The sequence below is a fragment of the Nasonia vitripennis genome, assembly GCF_009193385.2.
Source record: "Nasonia vitripennis strain AsymCx chromosome 1 unlocalized genomic scaffold, Nvit_psr_1.1 chr1_random0005, whole genome shotgun sequence".
Taxonomy (NCBI): Eukaryota; Metazoa; Arthropoda; class Insecta; order Hymenoptera; family Pteromalidae; genus Nasonia; species Nasonia vitripennis.
Window position 1 is genome coordinate 261,494 of NW_022279591.1, and position 26,361 is coordinate 287,854.

At 40.6% G+C, this 26,361-nt stretch overlaps 1 protein-coding gene across 1 annotated transcript in view; it reads right to left on the bottom strand.

Annotated features, from left to right (window-relative positions):
• The window catches only part of LOC100117795 (ATP-dependent DNA helicase Q4), a gene marked incomplete at its 3' end in the record, with an annotated part of 242,903 nt that overhangs the window by 193,124 nt on the left and 23,418 nt on the right, over positions 1-26,361 (bottom strand). The window lies entirely within an intron of this gene.

Below are 26,361 nucleotides of genomic sequence, written 5' to 3' on the forward strand. Positions count from 1 at the left end.
AGCCACTTGTTGTCTGCTTTTTGCGGTATGGATTTTTTCTTATTCAAACGTGCACTATAGCGTTGTGCGGCCGCGAGTCTAGTACCTTGTTCCAAAGTCTGAACGCTCTCGGAATTATTTCTCTTAGTTGAAGGAATTTTGTTTAATGCACGTTTCAAACTTTCACTAATTTTTATTACCTCTGGATTACTTATTAATTTGGGTGGAGTGTCAGTTGTTGCTATAAAATTAGCTAATTGAAATCTTCCTACAGGTTCTTCAACAGGTCTACTCCGTACCACGTCTCCTAGTAAATCTATAATATTTGAGTGTGGTATAGCTTTATCATCAATGCTAACTGTACCTGAATTATCCCATTTAATACGATGCGATGCTGATTTCCAATGTTGAAGCAATAAACGTGCTTTTCTCACATAACCCTTGGAAATGCTTGCAAGTATCACTTCATCGGACAATGGACTCGATATATCTTCATTTTCATGCTCTACATCGAGTATATTTACATCGAATAAAAGTTCCAAACGTTCCAAATTTTTAAAATGAAGATATCTTCTTAAAATTTGTAAATATTTTTGACATTTTTCACGTTCATCGGTGATACTTTTTGAAAAAAGTATATCGTGCATCTCAGCATCGAGACGACTTAAATTATCACCCTTTGTCTGTATCGTTGGCTCTAAAGCATTGCTCGACTCTTCTACTATATGTTGTTGTTGTTGTTGTTGTTGATGCTGTTATTCGTTACTCTCTCGTATGTTTCCTCTGGTACAATGACCATTTTACGAGCGTGCTGCATATTTTAATTTCCAGAGACTCCAAATATTTTTGATACAAGTGCACCTATAATTGGTGCAAGTAACATTGGTAAAAAAGCACCACCGTTTTGATTAAGGACGCGTTTCTTGTTTTTCCACTCTTTTTCATTGTTATTACTACTGGATTTATTTAATAATTTTCTCAAGACACATTTATGTTTTTTTAACTTTGACTTGTGTGAGTTTTTTATTTTAACGACTCCGCGCAATATATTTAACACGCACTCGCATATGCTTTTAATGAGTTTTTTATCAGCTACACGTAACAGTGCTAAGCACTGTTGACTATCTGCATGACAAAATGCTTTGGTAGGCATCCATACCTTGTATCTTCTTCTTCAGTAGCAGCAGCACCACCACCACCACCTCCACGCTGTCTTCTACGCTGTCTACGACTATCGGTTCTCGCAGACGCTCCTCTCCCTGCCATTGTTTCAATCAGACTGAAGCTTTAATCATAGAATCCTCTACTTTTATCGGAATTTCTTATTCTTCTTCGGTACATATGCGTAACTCAATTTATCATCGGGAAAAACAGAGGTACGGAAACGAAATTCATCCTCGGTCGACTGTTTCAAATCCAACAAAAGATAGCCATGAAAAGTTGACGTACTATCGAGATCCGCTTCTTGTGAAAATTTTGGGTCTTCGGGATAGACTTGACGCGCTAGATATTGTATTTGTGAACGATCAGGTGGATTTTTAAAAATAACGAGGTAATTTGCATTTAATAAGATATCGCGTTGACCAGCTCCTTTGTGAAAAAGATTTTGTGTAATAAAAATCACATTTAAATTCTTATGATGACTTCCCTTTGTAAATAAATCGAGAATAATGTTATTCGAAGATTCTCTCATTAAATCATCGATAATTAATAATTTTTTCTTTTCATTGTCTTCAGAATAATCTGAAGGTTGAGGCAATCCCTCGTGAAATTCAACAATTTTTTTTCTACTCTCCCTACTTATGCCTCCTGGAACAAAGTCTGTCTCATACGTAGACTGCCACTCGGCATAATAGAGTAATATCCGATCAAAAGTTACACTGCACATGAGTGGAAGATGTCGAAGAAACCTTTTGACAAAAACTGTTTTACCACATCCCGTGGGTCCGCTAACGATACAGGTAAACGGATGTTTGAATCGCATATCCATTTCGCCGAGTACTCACACACACGCACACACACACACACGAGAGAGATTTTCCTTAAAATAAGCTTATGGCACGCGGACGGTCGGCGGCGGTGCGGCGCGGCACACGTAAAAATAAGCTAATTTTACGTGTGCTGAATCACAAGCTGTTATTACCGTTGTTTAAGCTGATATTCGTGTCCAACAAGATAAATAACACCGCGAGCAAGCTGAATTATGCGTTAAAATGAGCTAAACTTCCATAAGAAGCGTTCTCTTCGATGACAGAAGTTATACTGAGGATATAAAAATGTGTTAGGGATCTTTTAAATGGAAAAATAAGGAAATTATATAAAAATTTGTGTTTATTTTTATTTACAATAAATACATCCAAAAAGTTAATTATTCTTATACCCAAAAGGTAGAGACTTACGTGACGTAAGGTATCGTCGTTTTTTCAATACAACACAATATGTTTTCGATTCTTCACGCGTTACAACTTCCTGCATTTTAGTTCTTCTGATAGCTTTGAATTTTAAGCGTATTTTACTACATTCATCATTCATTTTTTCAGATTCGTGATCTTTGTTTGCAAAGGCATCGTTAATCAAATTCTTAATGCTATCAAAACTAATTTTTACACCGTTTGAGAAGTTTAATGAGATACCTTTTACTTTACAACATTCAATTTTATCATCTTTATTGGGTGTTACAGCTGTGTAAGCGTAAAACTTTGGTCCTCCCGAAACAAAATTACTTGTATACGTATTCTCACCATAACCACAAAGTTCATCTGTCATATCACCTAGTTTAAGAGCCAATAAAAGGTTTATACTCATCCGAAGCATCGTCATGCGAAACAAATATACAAGAATCTGTGTCATAATAAAGAACACGATCACCCAACCTTCTCAAGTAATTATATAGTTCTAAACGTGCTTGAGCAGTGGTGTAAGCCGCAATCACGACACTCGTATGCGGGGCAGGAGTGACAGCCTAATCCTTGTATTGCCAATTCACGTACAGTATCTCATCATTAATTGCTAGTATATCATTAACATCTCTTTCCGGACAAGTAAGAAGTTTTAAAAGAGATTCACGTGATTTTACAACTTCAGTTGGTTTCAAATTACTCCGTTGTCCAAACTTACCCCAGAACGAATTTAAGCAGAGCTTAGCAACAGCTCGTAACCCTGAATTATTTTTATCCAAAGTTATACCCTCATCGAGTCTATACTGTTCAATGTATTGTAATTTAGTTGCTTCATCAGTACACCATGAGGGCCATCCGCTAGCCTCTTGCTTGATTTTTATGAAAGTATTTACGTATTCAGCAAAAAGACCTTCGCTACCATCAATTTAATTATATTGTGTTATCTCATATTGCCAAATAATATAAATATAGAGTTCAACAGCTTTACGCAACTCATCAGCAACCCAGGTGCCCGTAAATTCACGCATTTTTGGGTCTTCGTGATTGCAGTCACACTGCTGCATTTCTTCGCAGCATGAGCGGCAAAGAGCAAAAAGAAGACGTCCGTGCATTTTAATTGGTAAGAGTGGAATGTGCAGGTCGCGCGGTGGTAAGATACTACATTTAACTAATCCTTCAATATTGTTGAGATTATTGTTATTCCCCTGCGTTAATTCGTTGCAGTCTTCACCAATTAAAATTCGCGGATGTCCTACGGGAAATCGACCTCTTTTACACACGTACGGATAAAGAGAGCATATATCTGTATATTGAATTTTTTCGTTATTTCCGATCGTGTACTCAGTAACTATATTCTCCGTTCTACCTCCAAAAAAAGCATCGCGCGGATTCAACGTTATACGACTCATAAGAGGATGCTGTGTTACATATTCGTAGATTTCGCGATTCTCTGCTTTTATCCGATCAAAAGTAGATTTCCATATCTCTCGAACTTCGTAACCCAGGGCTTTTATTATTTTAATTTTCCGAAAAGTATTCTCGTACGACTCATCCATAGTTCTGCCGTATGACATTATTTTATCTCGTCGTTTATTAAAGCAAATAGGGCAACCGTGTGTGTAACAGCCTTGATATTCAAAGACAATACCTTTATTTGCATTGTCATTTTCCGGAGGTAAATAGCCATCTACACGGAACCCTTCTGGAAGCATAAATTCACGTGCTCTACCCGCGTGTATGATTTCCCGACCAATCTCACGTTCACACTGTAACAGCCACTGTATTGACTTTTGCGAATGATTATCAGCGCGTCGATATCCACCTTTTTCTATACACAATGGAGCATGCAGATGCTATGGTCGTTGCCCCTGTAAACGGACAAGTATTCCCGCACTTAATGAAAATTTTCCGAAAAGCCATGCATGCAAGTCTTAAAATTTCTACATCCATACGGCAATAATCGAGAAAAGGTTTGTGGTAAAGCACTTAATTTCATGTGAAAATAGTTTAAGCTATCAATAAATTTTGTTCGCCCGCATTGAAGCATAATTATAGTTTGTCCATTCAATATTACGTTCGGTACTATTGAGGTATTTTCAACAATTTCTCTCAAAATAAATTGCGCATCAAACCCACGAGAGTTATGAGCAATACAAATTATTTGACCGAAGGTAGTTTTCTCGCGTACTGTCAAACCTATTAATTGTTTAACTGGATCATCCACGAAATATATGCACTCTTACACCACACGTATGGCATAGTATATTTATATTTTCATTATCCATACAATCATCGCAAACCTGTTGTACAACACATAGATTTGGAATGTGTATTTTTATCTCTGTATGTTCACGGTAAGCAGAATCTTGACCCGTCTCAGTCATAAAAAATAAATAAGTTTTTCTTTGGGGATTTACGATTAATCTGTGCGTTAACATTACGTCCAATGGGTTGAATATAACATAGCTGATTTACATCATGTTTTTCGCGACATAAGTTGCACCAATTGATTCCACACTCGTGCTTTGACTTGTAGATATTAATTCGTTTGTAACACATATTACAAACTTTTACTACATCGCATATTTTTTTATTATTTTTTTTTGTATGACCCATCTATTTTGTGACGGTCGAAACATATTTGTCCGTAAAATTGTCCGCTGTAGAATATTATTAGCAGCAGCTGTTGGCTCTATACATGTGGCAAGAAGGTGGTCAACATTAACCATGCGCTGAGAATCCCTATTGGCAGATACATCTTCAGCCTCTTCCGCTCTAGTATCGTGCTCATTCTGCGCTCTCTCTACTGCTTCATCTTCCTCCTCCTCCTCCTCCTCCATCGCCTCATTCACCTGAAGACGCACCGCTGCAGGCGCCGCAGCCACCGCTGCTGCTGCTGCTTCTCTTCTTACGGCTTCGCTCTCCTAAGCCCGCAACTCCTCTCCGTGTGCATCGGCAGCCCTCACCCCCACCATTTCAGCCGGTACAAACTGTACATCGGCTACAGCATTCAGCGCTTGCGCTGCATCCTTCACTTCCGTCTCACTTGCCTCTCTTTCTTCCTCCTCCACCTCCTCCTCCTCCTCCTTACCTTCATCCGATGATGTAGGTTCAACATATTCACTTGATGTATATTCTGTAATATTATCATCATCTTCATCAGAGGTTATGTCGGCTAACAAATTTTCTAACGCTGAAATATAAAACAATTTTATGTTAAAAATACAGAGCTTACTTTTTATAATAAACGTTATATGTATTCGAAGGTAGTGATGCATACAACACATGAATATTAAAATCTCTTTGATGTCGAATGAATTAAAACAAAATATTAACCGATATTTGATTACACATTTTTTTAATAAAAAAAGCAAGAAGTATAGTGAGAAAAACAGTTGTTTAAAAAAGTATTCTCACTGTCATAGAATATAGCGGATATATATTCTTTGATTTTATAATTATACGTTATATTACTGTAATGATAAAGAGATACGCATCGCATGCTATGTAATACGACAGATGTAAGAAGCTAATATCCCTAGCGCTGAAGCAGACGACTTGAAAACACTAGGCGTCATACGTAGCAGTCGACGCGTTCTACGGCAAGAGCAGACGACACTGCGTTACGAATGTGTGTATGCGCGCGCGCGCGCGAGTGAATGAAACAGAGCTTGTAGCAGCAGTAGCAGACGACGCTATCAGCTGTGGCACCGTTTACCTCGTTGCCAAGTACAAGTGCTGTTTGATTTTTATTAATGACAACGCGATATAGTGCAGAAAAATTGCAATCAATAAAAATGTACTCACCATTATTCTCCTCGAATGCTGTCATTAACCGCGTCAACACAGGTAAATGCGCAGAATTCTGTTGCATACAAAATTCTGCTGCGCATCGCACAGCTAAGTTGCATTTTTTAAAAATGTGTCTATGAAGCTGCGCAATTTTCCGTGGCCCACAGCATCGTAAAAGCCGTGAAAACTCGCGGCATAATTGGCACGCTACCATGCGTTTCACGCGTAGACACCAGTTTCTTGTACATCTGCGTCTAACAACACTATTTGCTTGAAGATTGCCCGCGATGCGAAGCACTACACTGCGTAAAGACTCCTCGGCTACGTTATACATGCTTGCGAGCTCTTGATTTAATGCAACTACTCTCATGACTACTGAGCTCCTGAGGTCAACGTAGGGTTTATATAGTATAACAACGTCTTGCTAGTGGGGGATGTGTGGACACGCGCAACAGTATAAAGCACAAAAAATAACATCCTGTGATAAGTTTTGCCTCAGCTTTATCATTCGCGAGTATCAAAATTTCGCCGAATGTCACTTACACGGTAAGAGGTCGACTGATTAATAGATATTATATTACCTACGCTCTCACGGGTCCAAGATGCATAACAATCTGAAATAATGATACCGTCGACGATTCTCGCATGATACAAGGCGGCTGAAAGCAATGCTCTATCACATTTAATAGCATTCGACTTCCTGTGCAAGCGATGACCATAGCTATTCTCATATAAGCAGTATCAAATATACGGCTCCGAGAATCCACGTGTTAATTACATTTGAGATTACTCTGAACCGTTGTTTTGTCACACTGATCCATTTTTTCCGCGCATAGGTATTGACTGTAAAGACTCTTGCCGCCGAGTAGATACTAAAAATATCAAATTCACGCTTAGAGCAGTCGAGAGTCAAAGATCATGCTCTCTCTCTCTCTCTCTCTCTCTCTCACACACACACACACACACACACACATAATCGTAAAAAAAGTATCCCGTGTTCGTCGAGCAGCAAGCAGTATCAAACATGTATAGTTGTTTTGTCACACTAATTCATCTCCGCTGTATAGGTATCGCCTGCTAAGACTCATGGCGACAAGTGGATACTAAAAAATATCAACTTCCTGCGAAGAGTACTTGAGAGTCAAAGGTTATGCTCTCTCGCGCTCGTAAAAAGTATCCCGTATCCGTCAAGCAATTCGCTGCACAACGCGTCAGCCAGCTCGTTCGGGTATCGGGTGTACGAGCACACGTGCGGTATCGAACAATAATCAGCACAAGTCTAAATTTTTCTCCTTCGTCCCTCCTTCTCCTCCTAGGCCCTACAGATGACTGCTTCGACTACAGTCGTCAGTTCCAAGTTGATCGTAGTTCCACTAGGATGTCTGTGAAAAGTGTTGTTTTACGTCAGTTGGAGGAGAAAAGCTCTCTCCTAAAATCACGGATGGAGCGTACGTCGCGGCTCATACAGCAGCACCGCGATACGTATGCTGAGCTGTATGAGGAGCGTGAAGAAATCAAACGCACGCTGCACATCATGAAAAGTTCACCTTCCATCGGCCCCGTCAATTACTACATCCCTAAGCTTGGGGATGTATGTGAAGTGTGTGCGCGGGTGATGAAGCGTATGACCATACACACACGCTGGACGTACTGCACGAAGTGCAGGGCGCGACGCTGTACGACATGCAGCAGAAGAGAACTGCGGTGTTGCAGCGTAGGAATAGCGAGGAGGGATGCGATGGAGAAGGTTGCCGAGGAGTTGGTGCAGCAGCAGGTTAGTTCGTAAGGTAAATATTTTTTGTTTGCAATAATAAGTTAATTGTGTGTATCTTTACACAGGTGCATACCAATGAAGATGCTATGGTGGAAATCACGAAAAGAGAGGAGCAGGAAGAGGAAGCGCAGGAAGCGGAGGAAGTGGAGGTGGAGGCCGTGGACGATGCCGCCATGCAAATTGATATAGGAGAAGAATTTTTTCAGTTTGACTCGCCTGCATCTCCCGATGACCTAGCTGACATGGAAAAGCCTGTCGTCATGAAGATAGAAGCAAGTGAAGAAGACGAGACAGTTGACGTTGTATAGTGATATTTTGTGTTTGTGTGTGAGTGTATAGTGTATAGTGAACGCGTAAGTTTTATCACTAATTATATTTACCCGTACGTGTGTGTGCGCGCACGCGTGTGTGTGTGTGACTAGATTAGTAATTAAGAGTAAGGATTGATGTGTGAGAGTGTGTTCGTAAGAAAAAAAAGAGAGGTGAAGAGAGAGAGAGAGAGAGAGCGTGTGCGTAAGAGAGAGAGAGAGAGAGAGAGAGAGAGAGAGAGAGAGAGAGGGAGAAGGAGAGATGGAGAGAGAGCGTGTGCGTAAGAGAGAGAAGGAAAGCTTGTGCGTGAGAGAGAGAAGGAGAGATGGAGAAAGAGAGAGAGCGTGTGCGTAAAAGAGAGAAGGAAAGCTTGTGCGTGAGAGAGAGAGAGAGAGAAGGAGAGAGGGGGAAAGGAGAGAAGGATAAAAGAGAGAGAGAGAGAGCGTGTGCGTAAGAGAGAGAGAGGAAGAGCGTGTGCGTAAGAGAGAGAGAAAAGGAAAGCTTGTGCGTGAGAGAGAGAAGGAGAGAGGGAGAAAAGAGATCGTGTGCGTAAGAAAGTGTATGCGTGTGAGTGAGAGAGAGAGCGCAATGTAAGAAACTAGTGTCCCTCGTGCGTTAGCAGACGATACGATACATTCGAAAATCATACAATACGAACGACACAGCGTGGTCACGATGTGTGTGTGTGTGCGCTCGCGTAAGTGTGCGTATGTGTATACATGTGTGATTGGATATACATTGTTTATGATAATTCAAATAAATAATTTTTGTTTTTGTAATAAAACCATTATATATTATAAGAAATGATTTTTTTTTATTTACTAACTTGGTGTGTGGAGACAACAAATGACATCATTACTAACGTATCGTTATCTTATCATTATAAACAAATAATTAAGTCAAGGTATTGTTTGTTTACATAAATAATTAATTAAAATTATCTATATTACATGTAATAAAGATAATGTTAATTACTTGTTTGTATAAACATGATACCTTATCTTTATTACTTGTTTACATCGATAAGATAAGGATGCGCCAGTGATGACGTCATTTGTTATGTCTCCCCATACCGGCTTACTTACTACTGACGTGCAGTGATAATTTTAAGTTACTAATACTGGCCGGAGGAATAAGCCTTTGTGCTAAGCTCCATGCGTCAACTTTACTTATGCTTACAGAGGTATAACAGAAAAGTTATAATGAAAGATAAATTTCAATATCCGATTTATTTGTTGCAGTTGACTAATTGCAAATCACAAGAAAGTAAACAATTTATGCGATTAATACAAAATTATAATAATGCTTTAGCTTTTGCCACTTTTGGGGCTAAACTAGATATTGTTCCTGGCCATGGCCCTTAAGTTTTTCGCATTTATGGTCAAACTTATCATAATGCTTATTCATTAAACCCAGTAACAAATCAAAATAGAAAATTTGGACAATCATATATAATAGACAATGAAATAGCTAATGAAATTCGGTTTTCAACTGATATAAAATGCAACATAAAATTACTTAATGAAAACGACAATATCTTACGTAAAATAAATCCTTATGCTGACCCTTGTGGAAATAAAAAATGTAATAAAGTGTAATAAAATATAAGAAAATGTAACAAATCGTACCATTTTTTACGTTTTTGTTGGATTTCGGACCTTTTTAACGTTTTATTACAGTTTGCTACATTTTATTACATTTTGTTAAGTTTTATTATAATTTATTACAAATCCATTGATCCAGGATTTCATGGGGGTTTCTTCTTTGAAACAAATGTAACAATGCATAAAAAAGTATAACAAAATGTAAATAATTGTCTGTAAGCGTAATATTATATAAAAAAATGGCGACATTATTATTTTATTGCTTCTGCTTACATCCTTTTACTTTTTTTCTTACAATTTCTTATGCATTGTTATATTTTATTATAAAATTATTAATTAAAAAAATATATTGACTATATTAGGCGGTAAAATAACATATGTAATAAAATGTAAAAAAAGTTAATAAATCTGAAAATGTAAGAAAGTGTACAAAAACGTATGAGAAAAAAGGTCCGGAAGTCAACAAAATGGTACAGTTTCTTACATTTTCTTACATTTTTTCACGTTTTATTACAATTTATTACATTTTTTTTCACTAGGAGAAGCATACAAAATGATGCATGAAGTTGAGGAAGAAGAATTAAAACGTGTTCGAAATGCCAATGAATTACCTAGAGAAGTTAAAATGATTATTACACGGCAAAATTATTCTAATAATAAAACCTTTGAACTTCCGCCATCATGTAATGAAGTTGCAGTAGTTTTTGTAGGTGAGGAAGGAGAACCTCCATTTAATCGTGATTTTTGTATTGATTCTAAAATTCAAAACCTGAAATATTCCAATTATAAGTACACATGTTGATCCTATGACATATCCTTTAATTTTTCCTTTCGGGCAAGGAGGATGGCAACCTAATTATGAAAGTGAAATCAAAAATAAAACCCAAGTTACAGCGTTGCTATATTATTCCTTTCGTTCAAGTGTACAAAATGAATTTATTCCTTGTTTAAATTTAGGTAAATTAACTCAATAATTTATAGTCGATATATGGTGTAAATTTAAAGAAACGAGATTATTCTATATTATAAATCAGCAAGCAAAATTAAAAACTGAAACGTATCGTGGATTAATGGATTATGTAACAAATAAAGTTCAATTAATGTCAACATTGGCAAAATGGGTATTTTACCATCAACATTTATTGGAAGTCCGCGTTCTTTGCAACAAATTTATATAGACGCAATGACAGTAGTCCAAACATTTGGAAAACCTGATTTATTTGTTACTATGACTTGTAATCCTAAATGGATTTAAATTGTAGAAAATTTAAATGAGAATGAAAATACATTAGATAGACCTATTTTAGTAGCTCGAGTTTTTGATCTTAAAGTAGCTGCATTCTGGAATGAATTACAAAAAAAAATGTCTGTAATATTATTGGTTACATTTATTTAATTGAATTTCAAACGCGAGGATTACCTCATATGCATGCACTACTATATTTAGATTTTAAAGATAAATTTCATAGTTTTGATCAAATTGACATTATTAGCGCTGAAATACCAAATGAAAGTAATTATCCTATTTTGTGTGGTCTTTTTAAACAACATATGATACATGGACCATGTGAAATTCAGAATAAAAATTCACCATGTATGTTTAAATCAAAATTTATATGTACTAAAATATTTCCTAAACTGTTTGCTTCATCTACTAATTACAATGTAGAAAATGGATACCTAATATATCGTCGACGTAATGATGGATGAATAATAAAGTACGGATCGAATCGTACTGCTAATAATCAATTTGTAGTCCCGTATAATCCTTATTTATTGCTAACATTTAATTGCCATATTAATGTCGAGATATGCAGCACTGAAGAATCAATTAATATTCGTTTAAATATTTATATAAAGGACCCGATTCCGCTTTAGTAGGTTTTAGAAATAAGAATGATTTACATAATGAGTCTGATATTACATCTAATAATTCAAATGAGATCACTAATGTTTTAAATTACGATGAAATAGAACAATATTTAGCTACGAGGTACGTATGTCCACCCGAAGCAATGTATAGATTATTAGAATTTAAATTATACGATCAATCCCACGTAATTTATCGATTAGCGGTCCATTTAGAAAATGAACAATTTGTATATTTTCAACAATGGTCTGAAACATAATTAATAGATCGTAATGTAAATACTACATTAACAGCTTGGTTTGAATTAAACAAAATTGATTCTTTAGCACGAGATTTATTATATATTGAAATTCCTAATCATTACGTGTTTGATAAAAAATTAAGAATTTGGACTCCACGAAAACGAATATATAAACCCATATTGAGTCGTATGTATTTTGTTGATCCTAAAAAACGTGAATTATTTTACTCACGTATGTTGTTATTACATGTAAAAGGTGCCACATCATTTGAGAATATACGAACGGATAAATGTTTACAGGAAGCTATAAATTACACCGGCACACAAAATAAAAAAAGTTGTCTGCGCGAGAAATCAGACCTATCTATCTTTATGTTTTTCGGGTCGCTGAATTCGAATATAAGGTCAGTTAGGCCCCATCACGTCAGGGTCAAGGTCAGTTGGAGGTCAAATTAAGAAGAAAAGGTTTAAAAAAATTAAATTGCCATATATTTATGTTTATTTTGTCGCTGAATCCAAATCCGGAATCAGTTTGGCCCCATCTCGTCAGGTTCAAGGTCAAACTGAGAAGAAATGGTTAAAAGAAATAAACATGCCATACATTTATGTTTTTTTGGTCGCTGAATCCAAATCCGGAATCAGTTTGGCCCCATCACACCAGGGTCATGGTCAGTTCAAGGTCAAACTGAGAAAAAACTGTTTAAACCGATTAAAATGTCATATCAAAACTTTCCAAAAATGGAAAAAGATACCGAAAAATTGTAAAAAATCTTATTTAATCACATAATATCTTCCTTGTGTACAGAGAAAAGTTGCTTTCGTTTATATTTTTTTCTTATTTTGCTTTTTTTCCACTAGCTTAGTAACTCTCGATGTCTTTCTTTACTCCTTTTTTCTCTTGTAACGAACTCCTTTTACTTCAAATGACCTATGCAATGGGTTTCTTTTTCTCTTTTTGTTATTTGTTTTAATGTCTCTCTTCAGTTTCCAGCAAAAATCTGCCATCATGTTGACATTCCATCTTCCTTGGTATCGATTCTCCATTACACTTATATCTTGATGAAATCGTTCTCCCTGTTCTTCACTGACATCTCCTAGATTAAGAGGGAAGTAATCAAGATCGGAATGTAAGAAATGCATTTTATAACTCATCAGGCAACCCGAATTTTTGAAATTCTCCAACATTTGTTCAACTAGTTCCTGATAGTTCTCACTCTTTTTATTTCCTAAAAAGTTCTCACGAACAGTTTTAAAACTTTGCCATGCAGCTTTTTCTGTGTCGTTTATTTTTGTGATAAATGTTTCGTCTTCAAATAGAGTACGAATTTGAGGACCATCAAAAATACCTTCTTTTAATTTAGCTTCACTTATTGCGGGAAACTTTTCTCCCAAATACTGGAAACAATCGCCATCTTTATCCAGAGCTTTGACGAACTGCTTCATGAGGCCAAGTTTGATATGAAGTGGTGGTAGCAGAGTTTGATGGGTCAATCAATGGCGTACGTATAATGTTCCTCGATCCTGGTTCAAAATGTGTTCTAGTTGCCCATACTTTCTTAACGTAGTGATTTACCCTGTCTCTACTATCCCATAAACACAAGAAGCAGGGATTTGTAGTAAAACCTGATTGTTGTCCTAAGATCATGGTTGCAATTTTAAGATCACCACAAATTTTCCATTGATGTTCCAAGTACTTTATTTTTTCCAATACAATTTCTAAATTTTCATAAGTCTCTTTCAGCTTAGTCGAGCGAGCTATGGGAATGGATGCAAACCTGTTTCCGTTATGAAGCAGAACAGCTTTCAGACTTCGTTTTGACGAATCAATAAAAAGTCTCCATTCCTCGTCTTTATACGTATTCGGTTTTATTGCATCGACTAAACCTTTAACATCTATACAATATACCAACGAATTCTCTTCATCCTTCGTAAAAAAATTCCTAAATTCTTTTTCTCTATCTCGATAAAAAGAGACCGTTGTTCCTTTTGCTAACAGATTTTTCGTTTTAAGAACTGACGCTAGATATTCTCCTCCATCTTTAGGTAATCCTAAATTTCGAATAAGATCACTTAACTCTTCTTGGTTAAAGGTTTCTGGAGCTTTTCTTGTACTAGCTGGCAGGTATTCTTCGTTTGAGGATTCTTCATCAGATTCTTCTTCAACCTTAGAACCTTCTTCGCCACAGGACTCATCATCTTGCATTTCTTCTACTTCGCCTGAGCGGTCCACATCCATGGGTTCGATATGATATGTCGTATTTATTCTTCATTTTTTCTCTTAACAACCACGGCAACCTGCCGAAAACCTGCGGCCTCTACAGTCCAGAGGCACTACGCTGAACTAACTAAACTACTATGCGGTACGTCACACCGCCGATTGAGGTCATCGTAAGTAAGAGCGAACTTCTACACGCGGCCCCGCAACGATTTTAATAATTCTAACCTCCTTCCGGGGAGATCACCCGCGCCCACCGAGCAATCGACGCCACCGCCACGCTCGTCAGCGCGCCGTCCGCCGACTTGTCGGTGCGGGCGAATACTCGCCTCGCCTCTTTGATCGTCTACCGGCCCCGACGACCAGCGCGTCCGTCGCGGCGTATTCTTGCGAGTTATGCGACTTCCCCGGCCCATCAGACGCTTATTTTTCCATATAGCGCGTCGTGGAAAACCCGTACTCTATACTAACTCCTCGAAAACCAGCGAAAGAGGCCGAGCTCTCCCGACGCGGCAACATGTGGCCGCGAGGCCAGCGCTGCGCGCGCTCCCCACGCGAACTACTCCCCCTTCTGTGCGCCTACTCGCGGCTCGACCTGCCACGTTGCGAGGTTGTCATCGCCTCTCTATTGCGCGGCGCAAATTATCCACTTGTAACGTGCAGTCGAACTGCCACGTTACAACTCCCTTCTTCCTGGGGTGGAGGGGTTGCGCTGTAGTTAGACCCTTTGCTTGATGGTGGCAACCTGGTTGGTGGATGGTTGGTGTCGTCCGGTTGTAGTGGCTTCTTCGCTGGCCCTAAATCGCTTGAACTTACTACGCAAGCTTTCTGAGTGAGAAGGTAATACGGGGTGGTAGGTTAAGAAATAATGCTTATTATAAAATAAAGGCGTCTAGGTTAGGTGATCATATTCTTTATTCCAACCCTCATGGCACAGTTAAGACAAAATAAAAGAGACGATAACAATTTTATGTGTGGTTTAAGGTGTGACGGTAGCTTAGGTGATTCGTGTAGGTGTGTATAACGATAGCTGAGAGTGATAGTATGTGTGTAAGTGAGAGTGTCAGGTTATTACCAAAATTACAGGTGTAGCGAGAGCGTGGGTGTGTGATGAGGTGCGTAAGGGTAGGCGAGAGCGTGCGGTGAGTCAAGGTCGATAGCCAGGTAAGAGTCTCGTCAGTCGTCGTGTCGCGTCGGTCTTATCACCGAGGGGGCAGTTGGTCCCGAGGGATGTTGGTGCCCCGAGAGGGGATGTATGGGTCCTGGGCTCGCCAAGTTTCGCCGTGGACGGGGCAGTCTCGGATGGTGACGTTGCCCAGACCACACCGGTAGCAGTAGCGGTAGTTGTGACGCTGGCGGTCAGGGCAGCGTGGAGCTCGATGGCTGGAGCTTTCGCAGGCCCAGCACCCTGGCCGGGGAGCATTCACGAAGACCTGCCTGCCGTTGATGGTTTGCCACCCCGTGAAATTCTCGGGGCGCAGGTGTGGTGCCGATGGCGTTGGCTCTGCTGTTGGTCTGGGGGCCGGTGCCGAGGGGGTGTCATCCTGGTGGTGTTCGGCCTCGTTGCTGGCCCGTGCCGCCTCCAACTCGACTCGAGCTTCCGTCGGCTGGGTCGTCTGCGTCTCCGCGTCGGTTGTGGTCGTCGTCGTCGACTGCGTCCCTTTCTCGTCGGTGTGTGGTGGGTTGGTCTGGGTCGTCGTGTCTGTCGTCGTCTCGTCCGTCCAGGTCTCGACGTCTACAGACGGTCGGAGTGGCTGCACCGAGAAGTGCTGTCGCGAGCGAGAGGCCACTACTACCGGTATTTCCACTTTACCCATGCAGGGTAAAGTGGACCCTGCTGCCTTGCAAGGTCAGCTGCGCACCACGATCCTGTTCATCGTCTCTTGGACCGCGTCTCGGATAGGGGGGTTGGCGCGGAGGAAAGCCTCGATCTTGTCGACGTGTTCGTCGAGGGGCTCGTAGGCCCACAGTGCCTCGTACTCCGGGTACTCCGCGTCATCTGTCCATTGTCTGTCTGTCCTTTGTCTGTCGCGTGGTCTCGTGTGGGGTCGACGACGGGGAGGCTCGTCGTCCGAGCGTGGTCTCGTGCGTGGTCGACGACCGGGAGGCTCGTCGTGCGAGGACTCCATATCCCAATCCATCGATTGGGATTACCCCTCCTCCTTAGGGGGTCGGGGTGGCGACGAAGGGTGCGCCTCAGGCGTAGGTGGCGTTTGGGGTGCCTCGGTGGTCGGTGGCGGCTGAGGTGCCTCGGTGGTGGATGGTGCCTCAGTGGAGGGTGGCGCTCCACCCTCGTCGTCGCTGCTGATCAGCACGTAGTCCCCTTCGATGTCGACGTCCACCTCGAAGTCTGAGGTGTCCCCCAGAAGGGTGTCCTCGTCTGCCGAGGACGGTCGAGACATGGCTGAGCGTGCGTATGTGTCGGTAGCGTTCAAGGGGTGTGTTTCGTGCGGTAGCTAGTGGTGGTACGTGTATGTGTGTGAGTGAGAGTGAGTGTAGCTGGTGTATGTGAGAAAAAAAAACTTGAATGAAGCGGTAGCGTGCAAGAAGCGGAGATTCTAGCGAGTGCGTGGGTGATGTGCAAGCCTGGAAAGAATGGTGCAGCGTTAGCGGGGCCAGATTGAGGGTAGTGCATCTGTTCAGGGTGTGTTGTCTGTCTGTCTTGAAGGATTGTAGCGTTTGAGGTCGGTAATGTGGATGCGCGGTAATACTTTACCATCTCCCCCGACTAATTCGTAAATTAGTGGTGATATCAATTTCGTAACCGTGAATGGACCTTTGAACTTATTTACAAGCTTTGCTGCTACATTTTTAGCTGCATTAGATAAAACTCGATTCTTCACCCATACCTTCTCACCCGCTACAAACGTTATTGCGCGGTGCTTTTTGTCTTAGTGTTGGGCCTGTTGATCATGCGCTGTCTCCATGTTGTATACGACCCAGTCGTATATTGCTGTCAGTCGTCGCATGCGTGCAACCCATGTTGCCTCGTCTGTTTTGTCTATGTCCGGTATGGATTCTAATTCTTTGCGCAAGCTAAGTACGGGTAATGGTTCTCGGCCAAAGTTGAGGAAGGCTGGTGTTACCCCTGTGGAGACGTGCTTGGCAGTGTTGAATGCGAAACGAAAATCGAGCAAGTTTTTATCCCAATCTCTATGGTCCTGACCAATAAATGCACATATCATAGTTTTTAATACTCTATTAACCCTTTCGACTGAGTTTGCTTGCGGCCTATAGGGAGGTGTGTTCGAGTGGTGGATTTTAAGTTCGGTAGCTAACGATGACATCATGTTATTCACGAATTCCGTGTCGTTGTCTGTTAGTAAGACGCGAGGGGTTCCCCATCGGTTAATGACTAGGTCTAAAAGTGCATCTTTAATGTTCTTTCCGGTAGCTTTTCTCAACGCCCTTATTTCGACCCATTTTGTAAAAAGATCTTGAATTACGAGTACGTATGCCATGCCAGACTTACTCGTTGGAAAAGGTCCCATTATGTCCGCCGCGACTGCTACCCAGGGGTGCTCGATTACTCTTTGACCTAGGTGCCCCGGGGCTAGCCTCTGTTCGACTTTCGTGCGTTGGCATACGTCGCAACCTCTGATGTAATACGTTACATCCTTAAACATTCCGGGCCAAAAGTAATCCTGCGATAAACGCGCGTATGACTTTTCGATTCCCGAGTGTCCCGCTTGGGTAGTCTCATGGGCTTCAAAGAGTGCTTTTTCCCGTTCTATCGTTTTTAGAACTAATTTCCATTCCGAGCCGTCGTTAGTTATCGCGTCCAGTACCGGATTTTCGACCCTGTGATATAACCGTTCGTTAATTATTTTCCAGTCTAAGAATTTTCTCGGGTTATTCTTTACGTCCTCGATACGCTTATCATACCAGTCTACGGGGGTATCGGAAATAGAAGCTAGTGTTTCCGTTGTACTTTCAAACATTCACGACAGTGCATCGGGCACTTGATGTAGGGCTCCCTTTCTATGTATTACCGTAATATCCTGTTCCAGCAGTAGCATTGCCCACCTCCCTAATCTACCTTGAGGGTTTTTGAGGTTTTGCAACCACAGTAAGCTGCTGTGATCCGTAATGACCGTAAACGGGGATCCGTCCACGTAACGTCTGAATTTCTCGCACGCCCATACGACCGCTAGGCATTCTAATTCCGTAGTTGTGTAATTTTTCTCTGGACTTGAAAGGGCTCTACTTGCGTACGCAATCACGTGTTCCGTATCATCGATCGTTTGGGTCAAAACTGCTTCCAGCCCACCATGCTCGCGTCTGTGTGGATTGCAAACGGTTTTTCAAAATCTGGTCTAATTAGGATAGGGTCTGAGGTTAGTAGTCCTTTTAAGGTGTCAAATGCTTTGGATTGCGCGGGGCCCCATTCCCATGTTTGTTTCTTATGGAGTAGTCGGGTAATTGGTTCAGTTATCGTCGCGAAGTCTTTGATAAAGCGACGATACCACGATGCCATCCCGATAAAGCGTCTGACTTGGCGCAGCGTTTTCGGTGGAGGGTAATTTCTAATGGGTGCCACTTTTTCGGTGTCTATTTTCAACTCTTCCTCGTTGATAACAAAACCCATGTATCTTACCGACGCGCAGCAGAATTCGCATTTATCTCTGTTTAGCGTTAAGTTCGCGCCCTTGAGCTTATCGAGAACAATTTTTAAATAACGGAGGTGATCATCAAAGTTTTCTGTAACTATTAATATGTCATCTAAGTAATAGAATACGTGTGGTTGTAGGCCCGGGCCTAATATTTTATCTTGCAATCTTTGAAATGTACTTGGCGCGCCCGAAAGGCCAAAACAAAGTCTTTTGAAATGAAATAAACCGCGTCCCGGTACAATGAAAGCTGTTATTTCCCTGCTCTTTTCCTATAATAAAATTTGAAAGTACGCTTGTTTAAGATCTATTGTCGAAATATAGCGCGCTCGCCTTAGATTATCTAAAATTGCGTCCATCAGTGAGAGTGGATAAGCGTCTTTCTTCGAAACTTGATTTACTTTACGTAAATCGAGGCAGAATCGATATGTACCGTTGGTTTTCTTTACCATAACTACGGGTGATGCCCAATCGCTATGTGAAGGTTCGATGATGTCCTGACTTAGATTCTCGTCCACTTCCGCGTGAAGTGCCTGTTCTTTAACTTTCGAAACCGGATAGCTATGTTGTTTAATTGGGGGGTGTCCGTTTACGTCGATTTTATGTTGTAGTACCGTTGTTAGACCTAATTTTCCCGTGTCAGGTGGTAACTCGCGCCTAAGAAAATCACTGAGCCTTTTCTCTTGCTCGCGGTCCAGGTCTCTTAGTCCGCAAGCCCGAGAATCGGTTTCCGTCATTGCGGTTGTCATGGGATGGTCGAATGTATAGTTCTCCTGTCTGTTACTACGGAAATTCCACGTGCATGTCGAGAAGTCAATATTTATTTCGAAAATTTCGAGAGTGTCAATACCAAGTATCAAGTCATAGTCCTGTTTGTCAAGTACGCGTACCGTTAACTGTTTCGCCACTCTTTTGATTTTAATTGATAGTTTGATCCCGCCTTTAATGGGTTCTACCGCATCCACAGCTGTAGTTACATTCCCGCGTATATTATTAACTAATTCTACGCCGTAGGTCATTGCGCGATGATAAAGTTCTTTTGCGATGAATGTGCTTGAAGCGCCCGAATCTACGAGAGCCAGTATTTCCGATTCAAGCGTAGTGACTTTTAAGTACAGCAAATTGTGTCTCTTCTTTAGCGGTAGCACGTAAAGCGTCTCGTTTTCCGTTTCTGTGTCATTATCTACGATATCTATTATGTCCGAAAAATATTCTTTGAACGTTAAACTTTCTAGTGCGAGAATCGAATCAGTCAGTTCTGGATCAATCATCGGTACGATAGCTTCGTCGAGTTCGTCTTGTCTGCGTGTTGTGTCATTAATCGATACTTTAGGGGCGGTTAGACTATTTATGTCGGTCGCTCCCGCCTCCCTGGGCGACCTCACTTTTCGTTTCCCGAGCAATCCGGACAGTCTTTTTGGATAACACCTAATCTACCGCAGTGATAGCAAAATATGTTTTTGGGGTTGCATTTCGGGCAAAGCTTTTCTACCGTTCCCCGCTCCCCGCATCTACGACAGAACACCCTCCGTGGACCATTGCACTCGCGCGCGAAGTGCCCCGATTCTCCGCAGTTATGACATCTGTCTGAGCGTACGCCATTTTGATCGGATCTGAGTCGCGAATTCCCTTGGGGTTGCTGATTTACGGTAGCGTTGTCATTTCTATTTTGTCGGTAATTTGTGCGTAGTCGGTTATTTTGTCCGTCTCTTATTGTTAGATTTGCTAAGTCTAATTCGTCGTCAGAATCGAAAAATGATAGGCCCATGTTATCGTTAAAGTCATCGTCTAGTTGTTCGTCTTCGGTAATGTCGAGATTGGCCAAGCCTGGTCTGTTAGGTCGTTGTACTCTCGTGTAATTGCTGTCTCTGTACGCGACGTTCGGTAACAACGAATCATTTGCACTAGGTGGAGGTCTATAGTCCCTTGCAATCCGTAATCCTTTCTCTTTCTGAACCGCGGCACGCTCGAGGTCGTCTAAGTCGAAAATGTCGTTAATGTCGATTTTTAATTGAATTCGCGGTGCCATGTTTCGCCATGCTATGTCTAATTCTCGGTCGGGAGTCAGTCTTGGTTCCAGTCTGCGGAATATCGTACGTAAACATGTTAAGTAGTCGGCAACCGGTTCATTTGGTCCTTGAGTCCGTTTCTGTACTTCAGTTTGTAACGCGTGTTGGAAGTTTGCATCTAAAAAGCGTTTACGCCAGTCCGACGCGAATTCCCCAAACGATCTCCATTTATGTGAATTATTTCTAAACCAGTTTAAAGCTATTCCTTCTAAGAGAAATGGTAGCATCGCTATCAGTTCCGTGTCCGGTATTTCCATGAAACGTCTGCCTTCCGTAATACGACGTAGAAACTCCTCCGCGTCTTCATCCCGACGACCCGAAAAACGCATTCTGCATTTTCGAAGAAATTCAAAGACGTGATTAGGGGTCCATTGCCGACTCCTATCTACTTGTCTATCATTTGAAAAATTATTCGATCGATCCCGGGGGTGTTCTTCCGCAAAAGTTGGATTATCGCGAAACGTTTCTTGTACGAAGTGTACAGTGCGTCTACCGGGTGTCCCATAAGTCATATCGAAATCCGTTAGATCTTGACGACCTTCACGTTGTTGCGCTTGGGGCTCAAGACTGCGGTTAGTTGCCGCGTTTCCCGGATTAATCGGAAATTTACCTGCGGGGTTAAGAAGTGGTGTGCTACTGCTGAACCCTGTACGTTTGACTGTGCCCCCAGAATTATTTGCGCCCGGCGGTAATGTTTGAGTGGACGTTACCGTCCTAGTATTGATGCTTTGGGAGGATGGCGTGAAGCTTTGGGTGTTCGTAAGGTTCCATGATGGAATTCTCGAGGGCGTCTTGGGGTCGGGTGTGCTCACTCTCGCGTCGCGGAGTGGGCATTCGCCTGGGGGACTCAGTCTCGCGTCCTGAGCCGACAACGTGTTTGTTTCGGGAATCACTCCAAGCGGGCCTAGACTTAGTCTATTTCCCTCCCCTTTACTACCACTAGCTGCCCCCGACATCGAATCAATGCCTCTTTCCACATATAATGCATCTGCGAGGCGTATCTGCAAGTCCTTCAGCTCGCCCCCTGCATTTAAGTTTCTACTCGAAAGTTCCGTGCGCAAGTCGTCTATTGTCAGTCTCAATACCCAACGGTTAATTTCTTCCTCCTTTTGACCTGCGTCCGTCATTGCTTAGAAAAAAAATTATAGCTGTCGTTATTGCACGAGATACGGTAGTGTAATTTTACTTTTTAGTAACAAAAAGGAATTTAATACCGTGCCTTTTTACGGTAACTATTTTGAATCGGTAACTGTGAGAAAAAAATTTTGGTTTAATTTTTCCGAATTTAGCCACGTGTAGTGTGACAGTTCAAATTCACTCGGTCCTAATTTACGATAGTTTTGTTGTCAAATTTACGGTAGCTTGATTGTCGAAGACAAAATAATACGCGGTATTAAATTACGTTAAATTATTTTTCCGTTAGCTGTTCAGTAAGGTAACAAAATAACAATCGGTAGCGTCTTACGATAGCTTGAATTTCGGTAACTGTCTCACGCCTAAATAAAACAATAATCGACAGTGAATCACGGTATTTTAATTTTTCGGTAGCTGTGGATTAAGGAGGCAGTTATAGTCGGTAATATTTTACGGTATAGCTTGGTCGTGTAGTTACTCGGTAGCTTGAGGTAGTTGTATATTACGAGAGCGAGCTAAAGTGTGTCTAACTACATTCTCCCTTTTTCGCTTTATTTTTACTTATTAGTGTTGAATAAAGGTTTTCGCTAAGGTCGCAATTGTTCTTAAGGAGAGAGAGAAAAAAAAATTATTCAGCGCTCGATAGTTCGCAGACCACACTATTGCCACCGAATGATCGAAAAAGGAAAAATCTTCACGCCCCCAGGGGAAAATTATTAACACCAAAATTTTTAACACTTCATTCACACGTATAAGTGTGAAAGGTACTTACGAGAAGTCTCCTAGATATCACCAGCCTCCTCAACTTCAGCTTACCTTAATGTCGAGTCGTCGATATTATACACAATTTATAAATTTTTATACAAAAATAGGTCGGAAACATGGTTGATTTACTTAAACTCTAACGGTGCTCTTTCGCCCGAACGCTCACGATGATTCTATAGGTATAGAGTCACGTGCTGTGCCTGCGGAATGATTAGATCGAAAGTTATTCGAAGTTGACCGGTCGGGATCTGAGGTCGAAGTGAGCGCTTCGCTGCTGGCGTCAGTGCGCCAGAGCGCCTCTACCGCCGTGCGACGTGCTTGTGCGTCCTTGTCGCCAACCTTGTAGGTTGGCTTGCCTCTGTTGATGTACCGGGTGAGTCTTGATTTGTTGTCGTTCCCGTTTGTTTATTCGACACTACTTGGTTAATATACCGCACGTCTAAGCACACGCGATAGCTGTTATTATTCGCAAGAGCTGATTGTATGTTCAACGGCTTGACCATATCTACAATTTTTGTGAAGGCACGTGGGCTTTAGAAGTTGCGAGCGCGAGCTCTGTAACTGTTGTTAACTGGATCGCAAGTGAGAGCTATTGTCTTATTTGTCAGGAGTATCGTGCAGCAAGTCTCAGCAATGCTCGGTATACGATAGCTGCGCGGCGATTTGCCCTTGTGTCGAGTCGGTATAGTTTGCTTGTAAATTCTTATAAATTATATATGTATTTAAACGCATAACTTAATTCTACTTCTTACTTATCTAACTATTACTATCTAATTTAAATTCGCATTTTATTTTACGTTATTTTTAAATTAAATGATTTTTTTTTTAATTCGGTAATTTTGAACATACACACTCGGACTTCACAATTCTACTAATTACTCCAATTCGTACATTCGAAATCATGCCATGTACGACCATATCAGCCCGCAGCAGCCCGCATGAGAATTATTTTACGAGCAAGTTGGGCGCCAGTTGAAACACTGGGGTCTGCTAGCGCAGCCCAGCGTTCTTAAATCTATGTTCGCGCGCCGTCACGTTTCAATGCATACACGGTGGCGGGCCACCTCGGCCCAGGGCGCCAGGCATCGAGATGCCAAGGGATTCCGTGATCCCCTTTCCGTGTGAGCGCCACCGTGTGTTGGAACCCGACGGCGTGGGAGATGAGCTCGGCTAGCTCTAAGGAAGGGGTGGAGTATCGAACAGGGTCGTGGGTCATAAAACTCATTAAGGCTTGCTGCGGATATGATATGTCGTATTTATTCTTCATTTTTCCTCTTAACAACCACGGCAACCTGCAGCAGCAGTCCAGAGGCACTACGTGACGTTTTGGACAGAAATTTAAGCAAATTAATATTATGTAGATGTAGATGCAGATATTAAAAGTTCTATTTTTTTCACACTACCCATGAGGTAAATAGAAGAGAGCATTTTTTTCTCTGATGACAAACATTTTAATGTTTTAGAATTAGAATAGTATATTACGGTAGAAGTAGCATAAATAGTCTATTACGGCACAGCGTGTATTAGCACCCGAGCGTAGCGAGGGAGCTAAACGCCGCACCGTGTCTGACTATTTATGCCACGAGTATCGTACGCTATTTTTTAGCACTGACTAGCATAAATCCGCTTTTACGCCTATCCGTGGCCTAAACAGTCCATTTTTGCACCGTGCAGTTAGCACTCGAGCGTAGCGAGAATTACGGTCACTATGACAATACGTAAGTTCATTAAAAAAATTTGAGTGAGAATCAACTACATCGGTTGTATCCTCCTCGATTATCTCTATATAGCGGTGATCCATATTCGACTCTAATAAACTTTTATTTTTATAAGATATTTTTTCTAATTTATCATCAATACGTACAGTTATTTCATCGTACTTTGTATCTATAAGAAAACGAAGTTCTTTTATCGTGTCAATTCCGAGAATACAATCACGTATTAATTTTTGAATAATAAGAAAAACTAAATCTTTTGTGAAAGTGCCGATTTGCGTACAAGACATTATTTGTGTGGTTATGCGAGTTGATTTTAAGCCAGTCGCGCCTCGAATTATCGTGCCTACAACAGGTAAAGTTGGAACATTTTTTAATTTATCAATATTACTCATGTAAACATTTTCTGATATGCAAGTAACTTGACTTCCCGTGTCGATTAAGGCTTTTACTTTAATATCGTTTATTTTGATATTGATTTCTGGACACGAACAAATTTCATTTTCATTCATTTTTTTTTGTCAGATTCATAGAGGAAGTCATCACGAGGATTGTTGAAAATCGTACAGATAGGAACTGGTAGTACAGTTGCTTCTTGTCTATTGGTTAGACAGTCAATAAATTTATCCGAGGAGCAAGAAGCAACTTCTACTGGTTTTTCGGTACAATCCAGTGGTCTTCTAAGCATTTATCTAAAGATTCATTAAAATTAAAAGTGCCCGTTGATTTTTTCGGATTTTTATCTTTCGGCACAGTTCCCGTGTCTTTTTTCTGCGCATCTTTAGTTTGTAAGGATTTTGCTGCTTCAATTATATTCAGAGTTTATGTTTGAAGCGTTTTTTTGGAAATTTGATTTATTTTGATACTATTTACTAGTATTAGGCTTATTAGATTCAATTCCGCTATGTGCTGTATTTGGATTACTCGATTTTTGAGCAGAAGTTTGAGATGTATTGAAATTTGACTTTTTTTGGTCCGGACCATTATCTTTAAATGCTTATAATTCAAAGAATTTTCCTTGCGATCTTATGTCTTGTGATCCGACCGTATACCGTATGTCCCAATGAAAATGATTCGAAATTTTACGCACGAGTTCCGTTTCGGTAAAGTCTCTATCGAGATCTTGTGCAAAGCCACATACGTAAGTTGCGTATTCAAGATGGCTATATTTTGATGATGGATTATAATGATTATACTCGACTTTACGCGCCCATTCGTCCTGAATGTCAGAGTTCCAAAAACGCGCTTTAAATTTAATTTCACAATCTTCGATTGATTTTATAGATTGCTGTGTAATGTCATACCAAGAAGATGCAGAATTTTCCAGAGTTTGCCCGATTGTTAGAATCATTTCATTATTATCAATATTCATAACGTGAATGTATTTTTTCAGCTCTCTATAATATCTCATAGGTTTATCTTTAGAATCTGCTTTGAAAACTGGTGGTTTTTATTTTGGAGATTTTGAAAGTAGTAGTGTGTTTTCTCCTATGGGTAAAGTTAAATTAACAGAATTTCTTTGTAATTTTGTTAACTCATTCGAGAGTTTATTTATTCGATCTATAAGATCTTTTTTAAACGATTCTATATTTAATTTAGTTGTCGTTAAATTCTGATCTATATCGTATATCGCGTCTGTAACTTTTTTACAATTTATTGGTAAATCTTTAATCTCGTTTTTATTTTGAGCGACTATCCTTACTAAATTTTCTTTGACGATAGTTAAAGACTCTATTTTATCGTACATGAATTTCTTACTCGTTTTTAAATTCCTTCCCGATTTTTCCGGTTTCTCTCGTGATTAAGTTTTCTATCGATGGAGTTATTTGACTCATAAAGTCTTTACACGTGTTTCTAATATCTCCAAGAGATGATTCATCGACAG